The sequence below is a fragment of the Lissotriton vulgaris genome, chromosome 10 (genome assembly GCF_964263255.1).
Source record: "Lissotriton vulgaris chromosome 10, aLisVul1.2, whole genome shotgun sequence".
In the NCBI taxonomy this organism is placed as follows: domain Eukaryota; kingdom Metazoa; phylum Chordata; class Amphibia; order Caudata; family Salamandridae; genus Lissotriton; species Lissotriton vulgaris.
The window spans coordinates 180,627,661-180,653,037 of NC_141698.1; the positions used below are offsets into that span (position 1 = coordinate 180,627,661).

Sequence of the window (25,377 nt, forward strand, 5' to 3'; positions counted from 1 at the left end):
ATGGATAGTGTCATGTATCCTACTGGCTTATCCGCTAGCCCACAAGTCTTTATCAGGTAGACCTAGGGCGCATTCTACGAGGGGGAAAGCTTCTACCACAGCTCTCCTTAGGAATGTGGCTATGTCAGAGATATGTAAAGCAGCTACTTGGCGTTCAGTGCATACGTTTACACACCATTACTGTCTAGATTCTGATGCACAGTTTGATGCACAAGTGGGACAAGCATCCCTCAGAAATTTGTTTGCTAAGTCTAGCTAAATACTATGGTTTGAAAGTGTAGCTATGCATTTATCTCTTCGCCCGCTTCTGGTGGGTATGAGCTTGCTACTCTATTCAGTGCTTATGACTATTAATGAGTATCTCCTGGAAGAGAAGGATTAGTTACTTACCTGTAATCCTAGTTCTCTTCCAGGGGTATACTCATTAAAGTCATAAGCACCCTCCCGCCTCCCCGGGCGAGCAGTAGCATTGAGGTTTTTTCCTTTTCAAGTTGTATTATGAAGTTTTTAAGTGCAGATTCCTGCAAAAGTTTACTGTACCGTACAGAAGAACTGACCTAACTGTCACCTGTGGTGCATGATGGGAACAGAGTTCTCCTGGAGGCCTTAAAGGCAAAGTGTGCAGATTCTCTGGGGCCTTAAAGGCAGGGTGCCAGTCTGATTTTCTGTACACAGACATTTTTTCATATGCAGCCTTGTAGGCTAATAACTGTTTACAGCAGGTTCTTTGATGAAAATAAAAGGTTTTTCATGGTTATGAAATGCATTTTAGGCTCATGCCTGTTTATTGCATTTATATATAGCATATTTTCATGCTTCAGAACGTGTGTAAGGTTTGGCTTTATTAGCCTATGTATATATGTTAGGCTGCATATTATGGTTATTATACATGTATATGTGTATAATTAGTTAGTACTATGTACTTTTGGTTATATTTACACATATATATGTATATTGTTTATGTGTTCCGGGTTCCCGCTCATGGGCGGAGATAATTCAGTGCTTATGACTTTAATGAGTATACCCCTGGAAGAGAACTAGGATTACAGGTAAGTAACTAATCCTTCCTCTCTACCCACTGGGGATTTTAATGGAAATATTAAAAGAAGTATGACGGCACCCACTGGGGGAGAAATCATGCAGAACTACAAGTTCCAGTATGCTGGTGCAGTACACGCCCACTGGGCGGGACTTTGTTTATTATCAGGTGTTCTGCATGTTTAAAGCTGCTGCTTCTTTCCTTAGCCAGTGATCAAGGATACAATGATGTTTGAAACGCGCTGGGCCCTACAAGTGAGTTTGTAACGTGGAGACTGTTACCTGGAAGTCCGCGATTAAAGGGATTAAACTCCACATGAGTGGCGTCTTCATTGAGGGCAACCTTTTTGTGTGGATATATATATATATATATATATATATATATATATATATATATACATATATATATATATATATAATCAAGCTTTGTGGTAAAGCGAAACCCGTAATGGCGGCTGGCTTGCTGGAAGAAATAAAGCACCTTGACTGAAGCACTGAATCTGGGTCTGCTCCTTCGTCTTTTTTAGGTTTTGACTAGCGATGCATGCGTACGAAGTACGCATGCGCTAGAAAAAATATTATGCTCTGTGTGTGGAGTCGGGTCTACGCCCCCTCCTCCCATTGGCTAGCTCCATAAATGGAGGCTAACCATTGGGAATTGGCTCTGTCCGTCAATGCCGGACCAGATTCGGGGGCGTTCCCGAGAATTTTTGGCTTTTGGCGACGTCAGCCAAAAGCCGGGAACGCCCCCGAATCTGGTCCGGCATTGAGCCGGCACCCGCCTTCCTGCTTGCGTGAGTGCTTTGTTTTTTTTGCCTTGTGTCTGTTCCCCCCCACCCCCCCTCCGCTGTCAGTGTGTCCGTGTGTGTCTGTTCCCGCTCCCCCCCCCCTCCCCTCCCCAGCACCGAAGGCAGGCCCGGCCTGGCCATGCGGCCTTCAATGAGCCGACCACACACAGCAGCTATCCATACTGAAGTCCCTGATACTCTCTCCTCTGTCACGAAGGCCTGCTTGCATCACCGCTGCGGCCCCTCCAGACTTCAGCTCACACTACACTGAGCAGGGCCTAAAGTACTGCACCATGCGTGGCTCACAACATCTCTGCCACACAGGTCCGCTCCCAGCAGCAACACCGCTCCAGCACGCCCCTGCATTTCGGCCTACCAGCGTCACCGCCTGGCCCGGAGAGGATCTCCACTGCAGCCGTCGCACACCAGGACCTTTCTGCAGTGGAACGGATGAGGGGGCCTACGGCGGGGGTGGTAGTGTGAGGATTATGCAAGAATATTACAGGGCTGGCGGGGAGCACTGGGGAAGCGCTATTATCCGAGCGACTGCGGCGGTGAACAGATGAGCAGCAGGCGCTTAACCCATGAAGCTGCTGTCACAGGGAGCCAGTCCTCAGGCGGAGGACGGAAGTCGTGAGCGGACTGAGGGAGGGGGCAGGGATTAGCAGGTGGAGAGAGAGGCAGAGACGGGCGTGCGCAAGACGGGGGCCCCGCCAGCTCTGATTCACCAGGGATACTTGGGGCGGTCCGTCCAGCCGGGGAATGACAGAACTACAAATTGTATTAATTCATTCTTTCCGAGGGTGGCGCACTTTCACCAGCAAGTGATTGTAGACAATGAGACTGCAGTTTCTGCGCAGTGTACACTCCTCCGCTTCACCAGTACGGGAATAGCATTGCACCGGGTGGTCCCCCCTATGTAGGGTGGCACACGTTCAGCCAGTCCTGCTTTTGAGTCAACAACAAGTTGCATTCTGGGACATTGATGTCGCAGCATGGAAAGTGCTGGTGCTGTTTAACAAACAGACCAGGAGGGGCTGAAGATATCACACATCATGCTGTGTGTGCGACGAGTGTTGAACCCGCCTTTAGCAGTCTGGCGTTTCCAGCTGGGCCAGCTTGCCAGAGCAAGTGTGTGGGCTGGGTTTTAAGTCCCGGTATACCAACACGCTGACCCTTTCCAGGCGGCCTTTTGGATCAGCCAGACTGTCCGAGGGGCCAGACCGGCACAGTATGGGGCCACTTGGCCACTAAGAAATCGGGCCAGCGATTAGAATGTGCAGAAGTATACAAAAGAATGGCCAGGCAGCTCTGCCACTTTAAGGGTAGCACGGGTAGTCATTGCTGCATATACTGAGTAGTTGCAAAGAGGTCGCCTGTTGCGGTATCAGAGCTCTCAAGTTTCCTAGGTGCACGCACGCATGTGTGTGTGTTTTAATCAAGTCCAGAATTTTTCTTGGAATTCTGAGATTTGTAGTCCTACTTTCTTAACGGGATCCGGGGAACTAGAAATTCCAGAATGCAAAGGAAATAAACGTGAGTTGGAACGCACATAGATATGAAACTAGGAAACTGATGATATCGTAAGACAAACTTGACCAACAGCCCTTTGCACGTTGGCATTTTTAGGCCCATACTTAATACTGATAAACTGCAACCTTCTTAGAAGGTAGCACTGGCCTAAAAGAGGATATATCAATTTGGGCCACTGGCAAAACTTGCAGACGATTTTAGCAACACAAGTAATTAAAGATATCAAGCTACTGACCTTAGGTCTGCCTTTTGCTAGTTTCAAGAGGTTGTGGTATCCTTTGTAGTAACACTACTCATACTTCGCACACAAAAAATAATTTTTGTTTACATATTTTGCTTTGTATATTACTTTGGCGTCATGTTGTGCAGGCACAGTAGGTATCTGTATCGAAGAAACGGGCGTCATTTGTCAGACAGTGTCCAAGAAAAAAAATATTTTTCAGCTTAAAGGATTATAAACGTCGAGGCCTCGAAGCTCAGCATGGCTGTTCTTCACAGTCAGAAGTGTGGCGCTTACCACAAATCCAGTTATCCTTCAGGTGCCGCGGGTTCCTACCGCAAATTGCAGGTTATTAAGATATTAGCTCTGGGGGCCACACAACTGCTCCAGTGTGTGTGTGTGTGTGACTGCTCCAAGCTGTGTGTGTGTGTGTATGTGACTGCTCCAGTGTGTGTGTATGTGACTGCTCCAGAGTGTGTATGTGACTGCTCCAGTATGTGTGTGTGTATGTGACTGCTCCAGAGTGTGTGTGTGTGTATGTGACTGCTCCAGAGTGTGTGTGGGTGTGACTGCTCAAGTGTGTGTGTGTGTGTGACTGCTCTAGAGTGTGTGTGTGTGACTCCCCCAATGTGTGTGTATGTGACTGCTCCAGAGTGTGTGTATGTGACTGCTCCAGAGTGTGTGTATGTGACTGCTACAGAGTGTGTATGTGACTGCTCCAGAGTGTGTACCTCCGTGTGCCCCTGTTGCCTGCTTGTGCCTCCGTGTGCCCCTGTTGCCTGCTTGTGCCTACGTGTGCCCCTGTTGCCTGCTTGTGCCTCCGTGTGCCCCTGTTGCCTGCTTGTGCCTCCGTGTGCCCCTGTTGCCTGCTTGTGCCTCCGTGTGCCCCTGTTGCCTGCTTGTGCCTCTGTGTGCCCCTGTTGCCTGCTTGTGCCTCCGTGTGCCCCTGTTGCCTGCTTGTGTCTCCGTTTTCGTACCCCTGTTGCCTGCTTGTGCCTCCGTGTGCCCCTGTTGCCTGCTTGTGCCTCCGTGTGCCCCTGTTGCCTGCTTGTGCCTCCGTGTGCCCCTGTTGCCTGCTTGTGCCTCAGTGTGCCCCGTTGCCTGCTTGTGCCTCAGTGTGCCCCTGTTGCCTGCTTGTGCCTCAGTGTGCCCCTGTTGCCTGCTTGTGCCTCCGTGTGCCCCTGTTGCCTGCTTGTGCCTCAGTGTGCCCCTGTTGCCTGCTTGTGCCTCAGTGTGCCCCTGTTGCCTGCTTGTGCCTCCCTCAGTGTGCCCCTGTTGCCTGCTTGTGCCTCCGTGTGCCCCTGTTGCCTGCTTGTGTCTCTGTGTGCCCCTGCTGCCTGCTTGTGCTGTGTGGGTGTGTGTGGAGGGCTCTGTGTGGCTGTGTGTGTGGGAAGCTTTGTGTGGCTGTGTGTGTAGGAAGCTTTGTGTGGCTGTGTGTGTGGGGGGCTTTGTGTGGCTGTGTGTGTGGGGGGCTCTGTGTGGCTGTGTGTGTGGGGGGCTCTGTGTGGGTGTGTGTGTGGGGGGGCTCTGTGTGTGTGTTTGTGTGTGTCATTTGCGAGAGATTAAGCTAGTGGCATTGTAAATGACAATGCCATTTATTTATGTTAAAAAAACATAAATAAAAATAATGTCAAGAGCAATGCCAATGGCTCTAACTTTAACAAAGGCAAAACCATTGCATTGTAAATGCCTGTTGAATTGGGGTGGGGCGGATGCCTCGTGTCTAGTGACGGATTTACTGGCATATTTATATATGTGTATATATATATATTATATGCAAGCAATAATAACAAACTTGATAAATGCAGCAGTTAAATGCATGAATAACACCATGAATAAACCAGCAGCAAATAATATGAAATAACAATTAAGAAAATATAACCTGCTGGACGTCCTGCAGAAAGATATATGCAGATGAGATACACCTCACAGCACAAATAAAACAACAAAGCCTGATGCGTTTCGTGCAATGCACTTTCTCAAAGGCTTGTGAATGGATGGGTGGTGCACAACAGTCATAATTTATTTAAATAATGATGTCCGTCCCTAGTGGGCGTGGCCTATTTTCCCAAGGCCTTGGGGACTCTGTAGTCTGTATTGCTCCAGTGAGCCTGTTGCATAACTTTCCATAAAAAAGTCCCAGTTTTAAAACCCATGTGGCTTGCTCCGCCATGTTCATTATACAGCGCTGGCCAGATTCAGCGCCTCCATAGCCAGCACCAGTCCTTACAGTAGCGCACGGCGGTTGGCGTCGCCTCGGGTCCGCGTATGCGGCGGGGCTCCTCCACGGCTGGGTTAGCCGTAAATAATCCACAAAGAGTTACCCTCAAACAGAAGAGCCTGCACCATGGTTGGTTCCGCTTGCATGCATTTAATGGAGGCTACCACAGCGCAGATGAGATACACCTCACAGCACAAATAAAAAAACAAAGCCTGATGCATTTCGTGCGATGCACTTTCTCAAAGGCTTGTGAATGGATGATTGGTGCACAACAGTCATAATTCATTTAAATAACGTCCCTCCCTAGTGGGGGTGGCCTATATTCCCAAGGCCTTGTGGACTCCGTAGTCTGTATTGCTCCAGTGAGCCTGTTGCGTAACTTTCCATAAAATAGTCCCAGTTGTAAAACCCCTGTGGGTTGCTGTGCCAGGTTCACCATACAGCGCTGCCCAGATTGCTTTGGATGTGCACCTCGACTCACTCACACATCGCAAAGAAAAAACCTCAAATGATCAAAGCCACTGGCCAAACATCACAGTGGCAATAACCAAAGCTCAAGCACCTCAAATGACCACAGCCACTGAAACCATGCAGCACAATGGCACTAGTCAAAACTCAATACTTCACCTGGTGAAAACACTGCATCTTAGCCCACTCCTGACCGCTGGAATTAAACAGCCGGGTTTATCAATACTTATCAATACTTATCAATGTACAACACAATGCACATTTGTGCACAACTGCTTATAGATTCACATACTCCATTCACATACTCCATCTCTCAATGTCCTATAGCATAACATACTTCATCTAACAATGTACAACACTGAGCACATGTGTGCATCACTGCACTTCGAGACCAAAAAGTACATTCCACACCTCTCTCTCTCTCCCTCTCATGCTTTAAAATGCACATCCCACATGTTCTGTTCTTGGCCAGGTGATTCCCATTCCGTGACCGCTCCCACTGAAAGACTGCAAGATTACAAGAAAGAAACTTTTAAGAGAAGCAAGGCATATGCAGGACATCGTACATTCAGGCTAGGATAAAATAACACACCAAAGTCAATTAAAATAATGGTAGTCAAAGGTCATCACAGGGTGTCAGACCACAAGAGTGCCTCTAGCACTACAAGTACCGCCATTCACAGCTCCGAAATGAAAACTAGACACCAAGGGGAATCTAGAGTGGGGTTACTTCTGTGGCTTCCACCAGGTTGTCCTACCTAGAAGCCTTTGCAAACTACAAAGTTTGTCTAAAGATGCACATTTTCATCACATGTCTGTGAAGAAACTTCTGGAATTTGCGGGGAGCCACATATTTCCTACCACCCAGCATTTCCTCATGTCTCTCAATAAAAATGATACCTCACTTGTGTGGGAACGCCTAGTAGCTGCTACATAAAAAGCCCCAAATACAATATGGAGACATCAGCATTTTTTTGGTCAGGGATCGATGGCCATCCTGGGAAACCTACGACATTTCTGAAAACTAGAAACTCAGTGGATTCCAGGGTAGTGTGCCTTGTGTGAGTCCCACAGGTTTGTTTTTTACCCACAAAGCCCTGCAAACCTCAAACAATGCCTAATATTGTGCATTTTCCTTGCATTTATATGACGGTAACCTCAAGAATTAGCAAGAATCCACATTCTTCCTACCATCCAGTGCCTCCCCCACCCCCCATTTATCCCGTTAAAAACGCTGCAGATCAAAGCAGGGCCAGGGAGTGTCCCTTTGCACGGACTTCCATTGACCTTAGTTCCTGTTGTGGGCACTATTCCCAGCCACACAAGTGAGGCAGCATTTTTATCGGGAGAAGTGGGGGAACCCTGAGTGGTTGAAATTATGTGGATTGCTTCTGATTCTGGAAGAATGCATCACAGAAATGAAAGGAAAGATTTGGGGCACATTTTGAGTGTTTGCAGGGCATTGTGTGTAAGAAAACATTGTGGTGTCCATGTGAGACACACCACCCTGTACTCCTTTGGGTGTCTAGTTCTCCGAAATGCCTGGGTTTGGTAGGTTTTCCTGGCTGGCCACTGAGTCTAGGCCCAAAAACTGCAGCTACCCTTTTTGTTGATGTTGCCACATTGCGTTTTGGACCCCACCCTTTTGCAGGTACTAGGGCGCACCCACACAGGTGATGTACCATTGTTAACGTAAGACTGGGGGCGCTAGAGGGCGCACTGCGGTATGGCTGGCTAGCGAGTCAGCTCCGCCGGGCGGTCGCGCACCTACCGACTTTTGACCCCTTAAAACCCCACCGAAATCAGCGGCGTTCACAAATATGAGCATCGGAATGTAAGGCCGACCTCTCCTGACGCGAAGCCACGACCTGCTGTGCGGGGAACAGAAGATCCAGCCACAAAACCGGAGCCCTCGCGGATGCCGCACAAAATGGCCGCTCCGGAGGCTCGGCGACCCGGAGCTTTCAACGGCGCCTAGCGCGTCGGGACTTCTGTTGCCACCTGGCGCGGCCCGGTAAATGACTGTTTGCCACCATCGAGGACTCGGCAGGGCCCCTGCAGGACCCCAGGACTCAGCGCCACCTCAAATCGGCGTGCGTTCCACTGAGGGCAAGATGGCGGCGCCCGTGGAACGCACAAGTCTGGCGGCTGCAACGGACGTTCCCGCCGGTCGGACCCCCTCATAGACCGACTGAGACACTCGCACATGGGGTATGACGGAGGCGTGGGGATCCTGACCCAGTCTGTTCGTCCATAACATCGACGCATACAGGGCGCTCGACCAGCGGGGCCCCCACACGAGGAAACGGAGTGAGAAACGGGCACATCGCAGCTGAAGGTATGCAGGCGAGATTTACAGCGGACGAAGGCACCTAATATTTACACGCGCTATCTTTACCATAGCGCCGACCACAACGACTGCACGAGGGCGACCCCCCCAAGCAGTGGGGAGTGAGAGTGTGGGTCCCTACCCTCACAGTGCCCCAACTAAGACCAGCGTAAAGAGACACCTGCCGCACCCAACAACTGAGGCCTCGCTCGGGGCCTGATTGCAATCGAGCGAGCCCGCTGATGACCACACGCACTGTGAGAGGGGGAGCTGCGGCAACAGCGACTCGTGCCGGTTCCACAACAAGCACACCATCGGGCGGCAGCCCTAACACAGCGGAACAACACCCGTCGAAACGGCACTTTGAAATGGGGAAGCCTGACCGGAACCAAACCAAGCTCCAATTTGAGAAGCGGAACCAAGGCAGAAATAATACGGCAGAAACGGAGATGGAAGGGGGCCGGGAGACACAGGAGGGCACGGGCGTGGAGTCGGTGCTGAGGGCGATACAGCAGAGTTTGCAAGAGATGAACGGCAAGCTCGATAACGTGGTGCAGAGGGTCGACAACATGACGGCGAAAATCGAACAGCACGAAGGGCGCCTCACGGAAACAGAACAGCGCATTTCGAGGCTTGAGGATGAACAGAACGCCACAGCCAAGACATGCGGAGCCCTAGAGAAAACAGTGGAAGTCCTGCGAGCCAGGGTGGAAGACCAGGAAGCTAGGTCCAGGCGGAACAACGTTCGGATTTCGGGTCTGCCGGAATCCACAAACACAGGGAAAATGGAGACCTACATAGAAACCCTACTGAAAGAACTTTTTGGAGCTGAAAATCTATCTCCAGTGTTCCTGGTGGAGCGTGCACACCGGTCACTGGCCCCTATGCCAAAACCCGGAGCCACCCCGCGAATGATCATCGCGCGTATGCTTAATTACAGGGACAGAGACACGGTCCTAAGACTGGCGAGAGAGCTGGGGAAAATTACACATCAGGGGAACACTCTAGAGTTCTACCCGGACCACACCATGGCGGTACAACAGGCTCGGAAAGAATTCGCTCCCGTCAAGAAAAAGCTAAGAGAACTGTGCATGGAATACGCCATGCTTTATCCGGCAAAGCTCAAAGTCCTCACTGGCGGGAAACCTGTCATACTACCAACGGTGCAGGCTGCACAAGAATACGTCAAGCAACAAGGGAAGCGGAGAAAACAACAAGACCGTAATGAACCGACGAGTGATGTGGAATGAGTGTATTGAACCGATAGCAAGCCGGCGGCATGTCTGTACTACGAAAACACGACACGGCTATTTTTGTGCGCTGTTACTTGCGGACAATCACATGGACCATGATGGCAGCATGGGTGGCAGCGACTGGACCGGAAAAGCACTTACAAACTTGCTGTGAGTACTGTCTCCGAGTATGTGATGCCGCGGAGGTGCTGATCCAGATGTGAGTATACGCAGTGCGGTTGCAGGCGGGGTGGGCCGGCTACTGGACCGAGTGGCAGTGGGTGGGTGGCCGTGACCCTGACCGGCCTTATTGATAGACTACTGGCTGAGCGAGAGACACTGCGTGCTTTGCTTAGCGTCACCCCAAGTTTGAGCTGGGACTAGAGACAAAGGGGAGGCCAGCGTAATGGAGAACTGACATTTCAGCGATGCCAGCTATGCTGGATGGGGGAACGGGGTTGGAAGAAATCGCACGCAAGTTATTCACTAGTAAAGCGCGTATGCGACCGTCCACATCCACTATGTGGATGGAGATATGTGAACCTGGTGACACCCCCAGGAGGGTGTACCCCGAACTATGTTGGATGAAGAAGTTACTGTTAAAGTTGAAGTTAAATCAGGGATGGCTTTGGCAAAGTTTGGGCGCTAAAGTGGGTGGGGAGAGAATGAGACAACCAGAAACTACCCGACTGAAACCTCTGTGTCTGAGAAGCATGGTGAACTCCTTGGGGACGCACAGTCATGTGAATACTGTTCATTTTAAGCGAATGATATTGTCTATTCTAAATGCTATAAGGTACGGCATCATATGCACACGATACAACAAGCAGACTGGGCATCTGCTGTGGTTAATTTATCACCTAACACGTATACATGTCACGTAGAAACACGCTAAAGTTGGTCACTTGGAATGTGAGGGGTCTAGGCAACCCGAAGTAGATCAGGCGGCTATTTGCTTATTTTGATAGACTGCACATTAACATTGTTTTTTTACAGGAAACGCACCTAGAGCGGGATGGCACCTCAACACTGGGGGCGCGTTGGGCTGAAACAGTGGTTCACTCTAGCTACTCGACATATTCCAGAGGCGTAAGCATATTAATCAGGAAGGGTACGGGCTTTGAAGTTACTGACATACAAAGAGACACTGCTGGGCGGTGCTTGCTGCTGGCTGGCAGACTTAGGCGGCAACAGATCCTATTGGTGAACACTTATGGCCCTAATGTGGATGACCCAGGGTTTTTCAGCAAAGTATGGCACAACATCGCAAACATGACAACACCCCATATACTGTGGGGAGGGGATTTCAATGTCACGATGCAGGACTCACTAGATAGAGCAGCACACACCTTAGAACAGCATGGGAATGCTAGGACAATGATGAGGGACGCTATTGAGGACCTAAATTTGGTGGACTTCTGGAGGGTTCGTAACCCCGGGGTGACAGCGGCGACACACATAAGCGCGGCGAACAATAGTTGGTCCAGGATAGATTACTGGCTGGGCACTCAAGATGTACTCTCTTGGGTGTCGGATGTTACGCACTTGCCACGCACACTATCAGACCACAGTCCGGTACTATTAGAAATAGACATCCCTCACTACGACCCACCTCCCTTCACCTGGCGTTTTCAAACGACTGCACTGAGAGACCCAGTGTACGTCGACACCATACATAAGGCAATAAAGGAATACTTCGATCTTAACAGCCCAACAACAGAGGACCCAGGCTTGCTATGGGAAGCCTTCAAGGCTACCATCCGGGGAGTCTGCCTCAGTACAGCATCTGGCATCCTCAAAGATATGAGGCATCAAATACACACGCGTGAGCAAGCCATTCAAACCCTAGAGCAGGCATACACACAAACGGGAGACACTAAACTCTTGGGGGATATCCAATTGCTATTAACGGAACATGCTAACTTTGCGACAGACGAACTGAAATATGTGACTAAACGAGCTACTGCGAGGAGGTATGGAGAAGGGGGTAGACCGGGCAGGGAGCTGGCCGCTAAGATATGCGCAGGCAGAACACCGCAAAATGTCACAACCATAACCACCAGCACCGGGGAGGTGATCACTGACACTAAAGGCATACTGAGAGAATTTATGAACACATACGGCACGTTATATGAGGCACACCCCTCGCCGTCGCAGGCGGAATTACTGAAATATATGGAGGACATCGAGATGGCATGGTTAACGGATGGACATAGAAAGTACCTAGAGCGCCCCATCACTATAGAGGAAGTCACCGACACCATTAGACGCCTACCTAACAACAAAGCACCTGGGCCAGACGGCTTTGTGGCGGAATTTTATAAGACGTACGCTGACACACTTGCACCTCACTTAGTGCAGATGTATGGGGCGGCACATGAGGCCCAGACTCTGCCGGCGTCACTAAGGGAAGCCCTGCTCATCACATTGCTGAAGCCCGGCAAGGACGCAGATAAATGTGACTCCTACCGTCCACTGTCCTTGTTAAATGTAGACACCAAAATCATAGCTAGTCTGCTGGCAGACAGGTTAAAACCTCTCATGCCGATGTTAATCCGACCTGATCAGTCGGGATTCATCCCAGACAGGGCCACCACACACAACACCTGCACACTGTTCGCGCTAGCACACTATCTAGCACCGGAAACGACGGCAGTGGCAGTACTGTTAGACGCTGCTAAAGCGTTCGACACCATTGGCTGGCCATTTATCCGCGCGGTGCTGGTGCGCATGGGATTCCCGTGGATATTTCAGGGATGGATAGCGATGCTCTACACAAACTTGACGGCACGCATCAGAGTAAACAGATACATATCGGAACCCATACCTATCCGCAGAGGCACTAGACAGGGATGCCCGCTTTCTCCAATGCTTTTTGCTCTGGTGCTGGAGCCTCTGGCCTGCAAAATCCGACAGCACTATCATCACTCAGCGATTCAAATGCCCTCCCGTCCCATACACATATCACTGTACGCGGACGACATGGTGCTGTATGTCAAAAATCCGGAACAACACCTAAATCCTCTCCTGACGGAATATATCAAGTTTGGTCACCAAGCCGGCTTACAAATAAACTGGGATAAATCCCTGGTGCTGGCACTAACAGACAGCACGCGACCAACTCAACTAGACTATCCATTGGAATGGCAGGAGGAACCCACAAAATATCTGGGTATATGGTTTCACAGAGATCCTGAAGTAGTCGTCAGGACCAACTATGGGCGGACGATTGCAACCCTGGAGGATAAAATAAAAAAATGGAACAGACTTCCTCTCTCATTGGCAGACAGGGCAGCGATAGTGAAAATGGTGCTCTTACCGAAATTTCTTTATCTATTCAACAACATCCCTATAAAACCTCCCGCTGCTGTCTTCCGAAATATAAGGACACTTGTGCTCAATTTGCTATGGGCGGGTAAGCAGGCGAGGATGGACCTGCGCACCATGACATTGCCTTACGCTAGGGGCGGGTTCAAAGTACCGGACTTTTACCTCTATTACTTATGCGCGCAGGCACAATACGCACACTTCTGGTATCATGAAGTGCCCTTTCTGACACACGTGGCGGTAGAGGCGGGTGACACTGACCCAATCCCTCTGGCTAATATACTCACGCACAAACGCACCAGACTACATGAACGGGACATTAACACAGTCGACGCGACCATTGAGGCATGGAGACTAATGGGCAAAGAGGCAAACTGTCTACCGCTGTACGCACCCACACTCCCACTGGCGAACCACCCAGCCCCTCGGTGACACAGGAAAAGGTGGGAATGGATCTGTTCCGGCGGGCCGGAATAGACACATTGGGGGACCTATACAGGGATGGGGAATTTCAGACACTCAATAAACTACATTACATCACAAACCCGTCTCAACTGTTTACTTTCAACTTCTACAGGCTAAATAGAGCAATACGCGAACACTACCCGTCATATCCAGAAGAGCCGCCTACCCTTGCACCCTTACAACTACTCTTGACCACACCCAAGGCGTCTCACATGGTGTCCAAACTTTATGCAAGTACGCAAGGGGCGGTGGGAAGCACCACACTCAAGGCCAGGGACAGGTGGAGCGCGGGGCTGGCGGAGCCTCTGACGGAGGTAGAATGGGACTCCGCATGCATGCTTATGGGTATGCTGACCCCTAACGGGAACTTGAAAATAATACATTACAAGTATTTGCATCAGGTCTACCACACCCCACAGAGACTACACAAACACGGCTTACGGGAGGATTCCAACTGCTGCAGGTGCAAACAGGCAGGGGCCGACTTCATGCACCTAGCGTGGCACTGTAGAAAGGTGGCGGGCTATTGGGAACAAGTCGTACAGGTTTTGAACGAAATGTTGGGGGTTAACATGTCCTGTGATGCAAAGATCTGCCTATTGGGTATCACTCCGCACCTGAGAGCATTGAAGCGTAAATTCTGTGCGGTCGCACTCCTGTTAGCTAAAAGAAGGGTGTCAATCCACTGGAATAGTAAAAGAACACCAGAGGTGAAACGCTGGATTGAAGACATGGTATACTGCCGAGACACGCTCAATACGTATGAGGAGGAACTGCCAATCGGCTCTAGGCCCAAAGATTACTGGGGATACTTGCGTGACTACTTACTTGTGCATGGCACGGCAGGTTCAGAAGCGGAAGTTGTATGAATAAACGCATGTTGATGACAACATAGGACAAACATTTGTACTGTGCAGGCTCTTAGGAGGGAGGATGCTGTGATGCAGAGGGAGGGTTGCAGAGGTAGAACTACAAGTTGGGGACTGTAAAGTTAAGTTAAGTTTCAGTTCAATGAACAAAAAACTGAGAAAACGTAAGATTATTGATGTATAAGGCAACGACCATAGCACTGACGCGCGACGGATTTCTATCTAATAATGCGCCGCCGGTCCGCTGGATGTCGGCTGATGGGCTGTGTAGTTCTGGAACAGTTGCTCGTAACCATGGTTGCAAGGTGCCGGCCCGTTGTGGTTGTAGGCGAACGCACCATGGGTGATTATCGATTTGTCTTGTGTGTGATAAAAAAGTGCAATAAAGTTCTTACATCAAAAAAAAAAAAAATTGTTAACGCAAGACTCATGGGAACTCTTGAGTGGCAGGAAATTTGCGGCTCCCCATAGATTTCAGTACTTTGAGTCACAGAAATATAAAGAAAAGATGCATTTTAGCCGATGTTTGGGGATTGCAAGGGCTTCTGGTTAAGAAAGCCTTGGGGTATCAACACGAGACACACTACTTTGGAGTCCACCTGGTGTTCGTTTACAAGAATATCTGGGTTTGGTAGATTTTCCGTGGAGACAATGTACCCCCTGACAGAAAGACCAAAAAGGAAAATATTACTGTACAGACATATACAACTCACGTACACACGCATACTGTTTGGTTTTGGCATGAGGATGAGTGAAAAGTTCAAATTGTAATTTTTTTTACAAAAGATTTCACGAAAATGAAAACCTACAAATCACTGTTACTAAGATAATTATGATTTTCAGATACTGAACTGGTGACTCGCAGCTCATGAGCTGTAAATCCACGACAAGGACCAACCTCTTTATATGCCATTGATAAATTTGTATGCATCTCACACACACACACACAAAACCATTCACATGCCAGCACAGCACATTACTACACTCACATCAGCAAACGGCGCCATTCAATGGCCCATCACTTTCAAATGCCCACAGGACTGACACAGCAATCACACCACCTGACAGCTGGCAGTGTGTATGGACTGGCTTTTGGCTGGAGATGTGTGTCTGTAGTGACCAACAGTAGTGACCATCAGCAAGTTACTACACACACACCACCGACCGAATACCAGTTCACACACACCGCACACACTCTGCCAGCCACACACTCTGCCAGCTACACACACCGCCAGCCACACACCAGTTCAGGCTCAACAATAACGCCACCTTGTAGCTGGCGGATTGTGTGAATTGGTGTTTTGGTGGCAGTGTGTGTGTGTGTACAGTGACTTGCTGCTGGTCACTTCACACACACACCCACACACTGGCAGCCAAATGCCACTCAGATGAAGCTCCACACCACTTTCATTTCTGAAACACTCCCACAGTGAACAGATTACATACACAAAGAACAGCCAGGAACAAATAAAACATCCAACTAAAAACAGCAAATTATTTTCAAATGGAAAGAACCAACCTGTTGGTAGAAGATGAAATATCAACTACGACTGCATACACAACAGGTGTAACTTAGCATAGCATACTACTGCCAACCAGTGATTTTAACAAAAAATATATAGTAATACAGACCACAATCCGTTCCCTTCTACTCTCATGGTTGCTCCCGATATGTGCGTTTTTTATGGTACAATATATAACATGTGGGCACACATAGGCCAGGATTAGAATGACACTCTGGGCAGTAAATATGATTCTCCTTTCATACTCCTTTTCAGATATGGACTACAACTCCAACAAAGAGTCTTTTTTGGGTGTTGGTGGAATGTATTTAGGAAAGTGGTGATCTTTCAATTAGCCACATCCTCCACCACTCCAATGTTGGGAACATTTGCCTACTCAACTGCAATAACCTATTAAAGACTGCTGAAATTGTACACAACTCGTCTTGTAATCTGGAGAACAATCTTTGGGAGAAACATAAGCATTGATGGATGCCAAATGAAACAAATGAACAGCACACTTGTACCTGTTGTGTGGTTTTTGAGCAGTATTATAAGGCTATAACCTTTGATCTTCTCTGTCTACACTTTCCAAGCGCTTGTTATAATCTAAGATGCACACAGGTTGTTGTACTTCTGCTTCCTGACCCAAAACAGTCACAGGTGAAGTGCTTTCCTCACGAATAGTTGTGAGCATGTGGACATCTCTTCCTGCTTCGAAAATTTCAGAAAGAAGTTCATTACTACGCAAGGCATTGCTCTGTCCCCTTTGAAGTTTTTTATGTACAAACTCTTTTGGGTAACACTTACGGGTAGTGAAGATTGTGCCACGTTGAACAATTCCTTAAATAATTGCACACCTGTGTAGAAATTGTCCATGTATAAATGTACCTTTATTAAAAGTCCTCTGGCAAGTTCCCACACAACTGTTTCACTGACCCCCAAAAGTAAAGAGCAACCCGGGGTCAACTGAAGAATCTCTACCAGTGCATACCCTGAAACTTTACACATATCCAGTGGCACTTTCACACAGCATATACAGCTTAATACCATAACATGCTAGTAATGTATTGTCTGAAAACCAAAGGACATTTGAACTAGAACAGAGATTCATCCACCGATAAATCTTTCTCTGAAATATAGATCTCTAAGAAACGATCTACTAAATGGTCAAGAACTGGCCAAATCTTGAAGTGACAGTCACAACCAGGGTAATTTTGGGGCAATGCTGTAGCATTATCTAAAAAATGTAGCATCCACTGCAGAAACAAATACCGGTCTAGACTCATGGTTGCTGGAAATATAGCAGTTGCCATCAATGGACTAGTACACCAATATTAAGACAGTGATGACTTTTTTAGCAATCCCATCAACAAAGCTAAATCCCAGAACTGCTTAATCTCATGGGGATTTTTGAGAGTCCTCTGGGTAGCTCTATAGTGGGTCTTTCGTGTGGCACTGTTGTCACTCAGAAACATGCATACAAATTCGTTTGCTCAACAATATCATCCAATAAACCATCATCAATTAACTGTTACAAACAATGATACGCAAAAAGTTCTCTGACTCTATACCCTCCAACACCACTAAAGGCAGGCAAAACAGGCTGCACCATATATGGGGCAAATCAGGGTTCAGTTTTTCCAATTTAAAGCTTTCCAGCTATTTCCTGCAATCCAGCTTGCTCTTGCTGTACTACCGGCATATCACTGTCCTCCTCTTAAAGAAATCACTTCATTAGCACTAATAGTCTAATCTTCATCAGATGACTCTGATCGTACAGAAATTTCACTGCCAGAATCTTCAACATGATCCTCTGCCTCAGATGCAGAGTCAGTCTCACAGCCATGTTCAGGGCAGATTCAAAAGGCAAACCAGCAACCCGCTGGGCAGTCAACCTATGGGCAGCTATACTGCTTACTAATGAAACACAACAACAAAACAACAATAAACACTGTGTCAAATTCGAATTCAACAAACTTTGGGGTATCAAATGGTAAATATAACTATTGACATATAATGATCTCGAAAAAACTATCAATACAAACCTCACAATGGCCACATATTGCTACACTGAGGATCACCTGCACTTCCTGTGCACAGACTCAGCATGCACCAACAATATGCCACTAGAAAGGAAAACAAAAATAAATTACACTCAGAACATAACAATAACCATGTTGCACAAATACAAAGGGAATTTGGCACACAATAAAACAAGCTATATATGCTGCAATGATTACAACAGTTAAAAAAACACATGTGTGTAGGGCAATGAAACTCAATTGAAATGAACAGTATAAAAAAAGTGTTCTTACTCAGTAGAAGCCATCTTTCAAATAGGGAGCAACCCTTACCCAAGGGACCACTCTCACTACCAAAACAAGAACTTCCATCAAAAATACTAGAGGCATCAGGCAAAAGGGTAGCAGCACGAGCCTCAAACTCATGGAGGATTGCTAATACACAAGCCCTACCGGCTCGTTATGCCAGGGCACACTATGATCAGCTCGAAAGCCTAATGCAACACCTACCTGAGCCTTTTAAAGCACAAGCTAATGATCTCATACAAGAGGGAACATTCATATCAAACGCCTCCATCAAATGTGCGCTTGACGCAGCAGACACCGCAGCTAGGTCAATTAACAATAGCGTCTTCCTACGCAGACATGCATGGCTGCGTATTTCCGGGTTTAAGAATGAGGTGCAGTCCACCATTCTTAACCAACCTGTCAATCAGGACTTTCTATTTGGCCCTGCTGTCGACACCATTTTGGATAAAATGAAAAAAGACACAGAAACCGCAAAATCAATGGGTGCATTGCAATTTCTGCAACATAGGGGCTCCTCATACAGAGCAAATACACGAGGAAATACCTCGCTAACATCTGCCTCATACAAAAGTAACACACAAGGTTCCTTCAACAAGAACACAACCAGGGGAGGTTACAGAGGTAACAATAATAAGGGAAGAGGACGTGGAGGCAAAACCACCAGAGCCTCCACTGCCACAAAACAGTGACTTTATTACCATACCTCCAGACCACTAAACACCGGTCGGAGGCAGACTACAACAGTTCCTACCTGTCTCGCACACAATTACTCCGGACAGGTGGGTGAGAGAAATTATCCAGTCTGGTTATTGCCTAGAACTGACTTCTACACCACCAAACATACCACCTATATCGTCCTATGTCCACGGAACACATCACCCTGCTACAACAAGAGGTGAAATGCATGCTGGAAAAGGGGGCCATAGAGCAAGTCCCTTTCCACCAACAAGGGACAGGAGTATACTCCCTATACTTCCTTATTCCAAAGGACGGTTCCCTCAGACCAATATTGGACCTCAGACCCCTAAACCAATGTATACTATCGGAGCACTTCCATATGATCACACTACAACAAGTGCTCCCGTTGCTACAGCAAGGAGATTTCCTGGCAACACTGGACCTCAAAGATGCGTATTTCCACATAACCATCCATCCAGCCCACAGAAAATACCTCAGGTTCACAATAGAAGATCAACACTATCAATTCAAGATTTTGCCCTTCGGGGTTACCACAGCTCCAAGAGTGTTTACTAAATGCTTAGCGACAGTGGCAGCACATCTCAGGAGGCAACACGTCCATGTGTACCCTTACCTGGACGATTAGCTAATACAAGCAAAATCGTACCGAGAGTGTGCAGCACACACGTCTCAAACAATTCAGTTGCTACACAGCCTAGGCTTTTCAATCAACTACACAAAATCGCACCTGCAACCATCCCACGTACAGCAATACCTGGGTGCCACTATAAACACCGCAGAGGCGATGGCATATCCAAACTCAGCAAGGATAGCCAGTATGCAGATACTCATTCGCAAATTCCTGCCACAACACTCTCTACCAGCTCGAGTCTTTATGCAGCTCATAGGCATGATGGCCTCCTGCATATTCATTGTCCCCCATGCCAGACTTCAAATGCGCCCATTACAGGAATGCCTAGCACAGCAAGGGAACCAGGCTCAAGGACAACTAAAAGACCTAGTGTTGGTAGACAGTCGCGCTCACAACTCTCTGCAGTGGTGGAACCCACAAAACCTTTCCAAGGGGCGACTGTTCCAAGAGCCGGTTCCACAACTAGTACTTACAGCGGACGCATCACTGACAGGCTGGGGAGCGGATCTCATTCAATACACAGTACAAGGGCTCTGGACAACCAAACCGAAAAAGCTGCATATCAACCAACTAGAATTGCTAGCGATATTTCTAGCCCTAAAAGCCTTTCAAAAATACTTGTACAACAAGACGGTGTTGATCCGGACGGACAACATGACCGCAATGTACTATATCCAGAAACCGGGAGGAACGCACTCTCCACAGCTGTCCCATCTGGCACCAAGCATATGGAAGTGGGCGATTCCAAAAAACTGTTTTCTCCTAGCAGAACACCTTCCAGGGAAGGACAATCAGATTGCCGACCTGCTCAGCAGGCACAGCCAACAACTACACAAATGGGAGATTCAGCCCCAAGTCGTCCAGCCATTCTTGAAAGAGTGGGTTACCCAGAAATAGACCTGTTTGCCATAAAAGAAAACTCCAAATGCCAGTTCTTTGCCGCCAGATTCCCACATCCGTTGTCACAGGGCAATGCGATATGGATGAACTGGTCAGGCAGATTTGCGACGCTTTTCCCCCAGCACCGCTAATCCCGCTGGTGGCACGCAAACTACGGCAACACTCACTCACGCTGATCCTAGTTGCTCCGACATGTGCGAGGCAACCGTGGTACACCACGTTCCTAGAACTTTCAGTAGTGCCTCATCAAAGACTGTGTCTTCCACCACATCTTCTCACTCAGAACCATGGAGAAATCAGACACCCAGTTCGCAATCAGATGAACCTAGCGATCTGGCTCCTGAGGTCTTAGAGTTCGGATACCTGAACTTGCCCCCAGATTGCATGAACATCATTAGGGATGCAAGACGACCAACCACACGAGCGTGCTATGCAGCTAAATTGAAGAGATTTGTTATTTACTGCAACAATAACCAAATCAACCCTTTAGACGCTTCCATACAAAACATTATATGTTACCTGCTGCATCTACAAAGATGTAACTTAGCATACTCTTCGATACGACTACACCTCGCTGCTATAGCGGCATACCTTCAAAACAGGCAACACCTTTCACTGTTTAGGGTACCAGCAATCAAAGCCTTCATGGAGGGTCTGAAAAGGGTGATCCCCCCCCAAGACACCCCCTTCCCCAGTCTGGAATCTAAATATAGTACTGACCAGACTTATGGGCCCTCCTTTCGAACCTCTACACTCATGCGAACTACAATTCTTAACGTGGAAGGTTGCATTCTTGGTTGCCATTACCTCACTCAGAAGAGTGAGCGAATTACAAGCACTAACAATTCAAGAACCTTTCATGCAGGTACATGCCAACAGGGTGGTTCTTAGAACCAACCCGAAGTTCATGCCTAAGGTTGTATCCAATTTCCATATGAAACAATCAATAGAACTGCCGGTTTTATTTAGAGTAAACAGTATTGAGTTAGTAGCTCCGGCTGCACACACTGCAGAGCCTAATTTCAAATCTGAGGATTTGCTCATAGGACTTTGTATCATCTATCCTGAATTGCCCATAGAAGGTCTTTCTTCATAAGAAAGGTATCAATCTGCTGTTAATATGTCTGTTTCTTTGAGGTAATCCTATGATATTGACATCATAGGGCATTCTCTTTATGATGTTTACAAATGAGTAGATTGTCTTCTCAGTATGATCTCTACTAGGAGGAACAGCTGACATTGATGATTTCATCCAATGTCTGGCATTGTTCATAACATTGTTCTTGGGTTGTATGTGGCTTGATAATAGGTGGAGGCTTCCTTTGTAAAGTTTGTCACAAAATGATTTGCCCCCTGACCTGAGCCTTCATGAGTTCCTGGTGATCCAATCACTCAGGTCCTGTATTTGTTGTTGTGGAGACGGGGACCCTGCCCCCTCCCCCAGAAAGCCCGCTGGATCCCCATCTTGCAGTGCTAATATTTTTAAAATGGGAAAGGGGCACACAGCCCCCATCCCCAAGCCTCAGAGAGGCATTATGGACCCCATCCCCTGGAACTGATATTTTTTAAATGGGGATGATGGTACTGCCCCCGGCCTCCTCTAAAGACTAGAGGCCCCTGGAATCCTCATCCATTTGGGCCAGTGTATTTTGTTTGGGAAGGAGGGCATCTGTGGGGCCCTGGGCTCCCCTAGATCACTACATTGACCCCCATACCCGAAGCTTGAGGGCAGTGGGATGAGGGCCCTATCCCCCGGGACACATATGGTTCCCTGCCCGGGGAAGTGTGAGCAGGAAATAGAAATCTATTTCCTGCCTGCACTCTTGTGGGCAGGGAACACAATTTTACTCCCGCCCTGGTGGAAGCAGTGAAAAATGCTGCTTCTGCCCAGACAGAAGCAAATTAATGGAGCTGGTTCCTGCTAGCACCCAGTGTGTCCCCCTGCAGCTCCTAAAGAGGAGGCATTATGGGTGCCACGGGTACGGGTGGGCACCGTGCCACTCAGTGATTAAAAAAAATATATATCAGCTCCCAACTGCACTGATAGGTCTCCACCAGCGACCCCTAACAAAACATAGTGTGGGTGCCCTGGGTTGGCATCTGGACACTCATTTAAAAAATAAATATTTTTTTTATTATTATATGAGTAGCAGAAACTGCTCATTTATTCTTCACTGCTCTGGCAAGGAGCGCCCCATAATGCCCTAGGTCTTTTTTGAAGTATATATTTTCTCTCTATTGGTACCCCTAGAAGAGGTCGGGCACCATTAAACATATTTTATGTTGTGGGGCTGCAGGGAGTGCAGCATCCACCCAGGAACATAAAAAAAAAAGTAAGTCTGCTATGTTATTAAATCCATGACCCCAGGAGAGCTTACAATATGTTTTTTAAAAGCACTCCAAGCTGTAGCTTAATGCTCTGCAGTTGGAGTGCGGGGACCTCTAGTGGTTGGTTATATGGTTGCACTTTGTTCCCTAAAAAATAACAAAAATAAGATTCTGACATGTTAATGTTTTTTTAAAATATTTTGACAGTCACTTTTATTAACCCCTTAGCTGCGGCGGCTATTCCGCCACAGTGCTAAGGGGAAGGGGGGCCGCGCGGCGCTCCCGTGCTCGTGACGGAACCGCTCCGTCACGAGCCTCAGGTGGGCTGTGCTTGTGACGGAACAGTTCCGTCACGGCCCAGCCCGCCCAATAGAACGCTCAGCGCAGGCGCGGAATTCGGGCCACGCAGGCGCGGCAAGCAGGCCGTGACGGAACCGTTCCGTCACCAGCACAGCCCACCCGAGGCTCGTGATGGAACGGTTCCGTCACGAGCACGCAAGGAGTCAAACATTGCAATGTGTGAATTTATAACATTTATATTTTATTATAGTTATTGGTTAATTTTTGACTAAGTCAGTAGGTGTGCCTTTCCTAAAATGATACCCTATATATCTTTTCATATAGTCAGCCATTTGCAGCAGCACAGGGTTGAGCTTTTACCCAGAGTCCTAGGAATAGTGTACTCCCCAGAACTAACACCAGGTTCCTTCTAAAGGTGGTTTCCCCATTTCATGTCAGCCTAACTATTGAGCTGCCCATCTGCGTCATGCATGGAAACTCTATAATGCAAAGGGTTTACAGACATTAGTTGTTAAGAAGGCACTCATGTAGGTAAGACAAATCAACTGTTTGTAACTTTTGCTAAGACACACATAGGGGATCTGATCTAACACAGGCATTGTCAAGTGTATTACAAAGACTAACAAACACTCCTTCCACGTGCTATCTAAAGAAGGTAGCCATTATGGTTTTTATTGGGAAATATTCCATTAGCAGACATCTGTAAAGCTGCACCATGATCATCACCACAAATGTTTACCAAACTGTCCTGTATTAACCTCCAACCCCACCAGCAGATTTTAGTTAGCCTGACCATATTAAGAACTTTATTTAAAACATCTGCATCACTTCTCCTGACACTAGCCAACGGCACACAGACTCAGACTGTGAGAGCCCCTATTTCCCACATGACCCCCTATGATGGATTTAGTTCCTAGGATGGAGAAGGTCCCAACCTCGAACCCTTCAGTGCCTTACAATACCACCATCTTTCATGAGGGAATACAGCAGTCCCCCCCTCCCCCCCCCCCCCCCAAGATAGACCCCATCCTCTAGGGCCTTATGTATTTCATGGTTTAACTCTTTTCATTAAGAAACAGCCAAGATTACACAGCGCAATGCGCAAAGCAGCATGTTGTGCCCTACGCAGAGCCCTGGCTTAAGGCTTGGCATTTAGAATAAACTAAACCGAAAACTAAAGGAAAACAAGAGAGAACAACTTACCCCCCTCCCCTTTTCCCCCATCTACTGTGAATTGGAGGTTATGCTGGGGGTGTAGCGTTAGCAGTTGTGTTAAAACTCATTGGGCCTCAGCGTCAGGTGTGATGAGACGCAGGAGGCTTAAGAATCTGGGGCAGGTGAGTTCCCGTGACTCCTGAACAAGAATGGCCATGAGTGGTTGCCAGAGCTCTCCAAATGTTGAACCCTTCCCAGCTAGTGTAAGGGATATTTTTTCCATTCCCAGTAAGTGCCAAAGGCGTTGAAGCCAACCTTTGTGAGTAAGTATCCGGGAGGTCTTCCAGTGCAGTAGAATGTTTTGATTGGCTGTGCGTAGCGCAGTCGCTATCTGGTGGCCTCTTTTCGACTTGAGTGGGTATGTTAGGGGGTTGGGCACTCCCAGAAGAATGGAGGTAGGGAATCTGGGTAGCTCCATGTCTAAATGCTTATCGATTTCTTCTCAAATCTGGGACCAGTATTGTTGCAGGTGTTCGCATTCCCAAAGGAGGTGGACCAGCGTTCTGGTTTTTCCACAACCCCTCCAACACTCTGCGATTTGCGTGGGGTCCACATGATGCAAACATTCCGGGGTGTATTACTAGTAGGTGACTAACTTGGTTAAAGTTTCTGTGAGGCCCATATTACTTACAGCGTGTTGAGCGCTGTAGTATACCCCCTTCCATTCTTTACTGCTCAGTTCACGTCCCAAATCCCTCTCCCACCGTCAGCAGCTGGCGTTGTATGTGTGTTTGTATCGGGAGAGTAGCATCTTATAGAGGTCTGAGATCAGTTTCCTATCGGATGATCGTGTAATTAGCCATCGTTCATATGGAGTAAGAAGTCTCTGTGCATGTGGCCTATTGTCCGGGTGAAGCGCCCAATGTCGTAGCTGCAATTAATGAAGCCGTTCGGACTCAGGCAATCCGTAATCAGACCTGAGCTGGGAAAAAGGAATCACCCGTTGGGTGTCAAAGAAAAGACCCGATGCTCGGCATTC

General features: G+C 47.9%; 1 protein-coding gene across 4 annotated transcripts in view; it reads left to right on the plus strand.

Moving 5' to 3' along the window:
• Positions 1-25,377, plus strand: part of TOM1L2 (target of myb1 like 2 membrane trafficking protein) — a 562,608-nt gene that overhangs the window by 351,398 nt on the left and 185,833 nt on the right. The gene's annotated exons all lie outside the window — the stretch shown is intronic.